The sequence below is a fragment of the Nymphaea colorata genome, chromosome 6 (assembly GCF_008831285.2).
Source record: "Nymphaea colorata isolate Beijing-Zhang1983 chromosome 6, ASM883128v2, whole genome shotgun sequence".
Classification (NCBI taxonomy): domain Eukaryota; kingdom Viridiplantae; phylum Streptophyta; class Magnoliopsida; order Nymphaeales; family Nymphaeaceae; genus Nymphaea; species Nymphaea colorata.
Genome location: NC_045143.1, coordinates 3,344,834 through 3,348,133, shown reverse-complemented (window position 1 = coordinate 3,348,133; position 3,300 = coordinate 3,344,834).

The window sequence follows — 3,300 nt, the reverse complement described above, 5'->3', positions numbered from 1 at the left end:
TAATCCTTAGTCAGCAGAGATTTTCGTTTAATTAATTTAAATAGAAAAAAAGCAAAGTGTGGACGTCATTTTATTTATTCATTTGTTTTGGTTCCTAAATTTTTCAAGTTCCTACAATACCAACGCCAAACTCCCTCGTTTTGCATTTACATTTAAGAATTGCACGCTAACATAATAAAAATTCAATTAATGGGTTGTTTGTACGATTTTTTTTCTCATAAAAAAAATTAGATGTCAATTATTTTTTTCTCTTTGGCCTTCATAAAATTTTGCTAAACTTTATATTTGGGTTTATCGTGCTTGTGGTCGGGCTTGCTCCGCCGCAATCGTATTGCGGCATATTCTCACAAAATGAAACTGTGACCAAGTGGATTTGTTTAAACCATATGTCAGAAAGTCGCTTGAGCGAAGCCAATTTTACGAGGTTACGTTAAGCATTGTTTATGGAGATTTATGCAGAATTTCATCTACACAGTAGATTTGAATGGCATATAATTTTGAACAATCTAATTATTATGACTATGCTGCTAGAATCTACAGATTTGGCTCTCTAGTAAACGTAATTATTTCTTGGTAAAAGTGGTTAATAATTTTAAGAAGTTTTTATTACACTAGTTTACCTGCCATGAGATCCTCGACGGTTTGGATTATTCTTTACACCTTTCAACTATGCATAGTAGTGTTTATAAGAATAGAATTGATGACCGGTCTTTTATTGTTGCATCAGTCTGACCAACTATATTATGTCCCTTGAAACTATTTACAAAACTTTAAGAAATTCAATGGTTTTTATAATGTAATTTCAAATCAGCAGTTGTAAAGTTTACTATTTGCTTCAACAGTGAATTGCACCTAACGCAGATCAGTAGGCTAGCGTCCATGTTTTGACGTGCTATGCTGTCAAAAATGAAAAATTCTTTTATATCAAAACCCAACAAATAAAAATAAGTACAGCTACAAAGTCTCTTTAGCTGACCATGGTTGGTCCCTTGGGCAATAGAAAGTTTGACAGTTGTTTTTTAGTTGCATAATAGTTGTTACAATTTCAATGGTTGCCTTTAGATAGGCAGAATTTTAGTTTCATGCACAAACAAACATGAAACTAAAATGCTAGGAAGAAAAAGTTCTAGAAAATCAAACAATGCTACGTACCCAGCATTCTGATGCCCGGATATTTAGTTCCAGGTATTCAAACACTACCTGAAAGTTCCGTCTCTAGAACTGCATTCGCCAAGGGGAAAATAGAGAGAGAGCGAACCAAGATTTTACATTCAAATGATTCTTGCTACATGTATCAAAATTTAGCCATGTTAAAAGCACCAGGCAAGTATGTGCAAAGTTTATATTGGTGGACATGTCATACTGTACCTGGCTATGCATGGATATGAATCTGGCCAGTTTGTATCCGAGTTTCAACGTGATCCAAATTTGTAATGGGCACTGACTGATTTCTTTTCCCTCTTCTGGTTGTTTCTCTGTGTAAAGTTCATGCCGATTCTTCATTGACCAGCAAGAAGGTCTCCCTGTTGCTCTATGACAGAAAAGGCAAACTCTGAGTATTGAACTCCAACGAAAATCTGGATACCCAGATTTATAAAGCCTTCTGGATTTTTGGCTTGGATAATGGTGAAAAACGAATAGTCACAAACGCAAACGTTATTCATGAAGTCTCTGATTAGTTTGATACATAACCTGCACTGAGATTTGCACAACTGAGAATTCACCAGAAAACGGACAGATGGTCCAGAATATTACTAGTGATGATCAATACGTATTTGCTCTGAGATCTTTTGGGCCTGTGCGGAAGGAAATATCTCATTGTCTGAAGCCTTCCTCCTCCTCCTCCTCCGATCTTGATCTAGGGCCACATTGCTACCTATGCATACCAGTTGTCGTCTCCTCTGCTGCTGCATTTTGCAAAAAACATAATACTTGAATGGAAACTGATCAGTATACACAAGTGCCAGAGAGCGACGAGTTCCCAAATCTCAAGTGCAGTTTCCACGTGTTTGAAACAGCAAAGTTCCGTGTATAAGCGGGGTCATTGTTAATATTTTATTAATTTATTTTCATCAGCTGCTGTTTGACAGACCTTTACCTACTCATGCCAAGAGATGAATTTTAAAATTGGAATAATTCAGAGAAGATTTAGCACCCTCTCTCTCCTTCTATCGGGCGCATGGTTTACGGTGTTACTGGAGACGAAAACTATCCTGTTTTTGAGAGAAGGATTCTTCCTTTTGGGTCACCTTGAGGTCAGAAAGGTTATCGCGACTCAAAGTAAATGAATTCAATCGAATCGGAATTCTCTTCTGTTCGTGTTTTAGATGCCTCTGAATCCCCACAACTTTGCTCAGTTAAGAAAAACAAGTAAATGGCACAGTTTTTCCTAATAATTGACAGATGGGTGAAAGTTAACTGGAAACAAAAGCATTCAAACACTAATACAATTCGAATATAGACAATGTCCAGAACATGATTCATCCTTTTCGGTGGCCGTTGAGGTTAGAATTGTTCTCGTTACTGAAGGTAAACGGATTCAATCAAATCGGCATTCTCAGAACATGACCTTGACAAATGCACATGATGAAAAAAGGAAGCCATCAAAGTCATAACCAAACAAAAATATACGACAGGGTAGAAAGTTTAGGCAGTGATATAAAAAAATCATTGACTATAATATATAATAATTCTAGTGGCAAACTAGAAGAAAGAGTAGATAAATCTGTTTTCTTCCCTTCTCTTAATTTGGGGCTTACAAATAGGCATCGATAAAGTAAACTCATAGGGACGCCTGCTCGGTGCTCACCGAGAGGAAGAGAGTACCGTGCGAACATGGATGAGCTGACAGCGTCTGCCAACTGAAGTGTGTGCGAATAAGCTCGATAATCAGCACCAGAATTTTGCTGCTGCTTCCGATGGGCGGTGAAGGTAAAAACTAGGAGGAACTACAATCATGTGAATATTGTTTTTGTATTTTGCTCAGCACTTCAGTGTTTTACATGTTCAATGCGAACGATTTCACTAGCCACAGTTATATGTAATATTTCTTTTTTTTTTTTTAAATGCCCACACTGAACGCCTTCTCTTTATTGTAAATTTCTCTACTTTCAAAAGAGAAACTAGATCTACAAATACTGCTTTTATGCAGTTTTACCATTAAGAATAGTGAGTGCGTGAAGGGCACAAGACGGGTAAGGTTGAAAGAACACATGACCAAGACGATCATTCCCGGAGAAACAGGCCCTACATCCCATCACAAGACAAAAGAAATAGAGAAGAGATACAGAAAAACCTCAG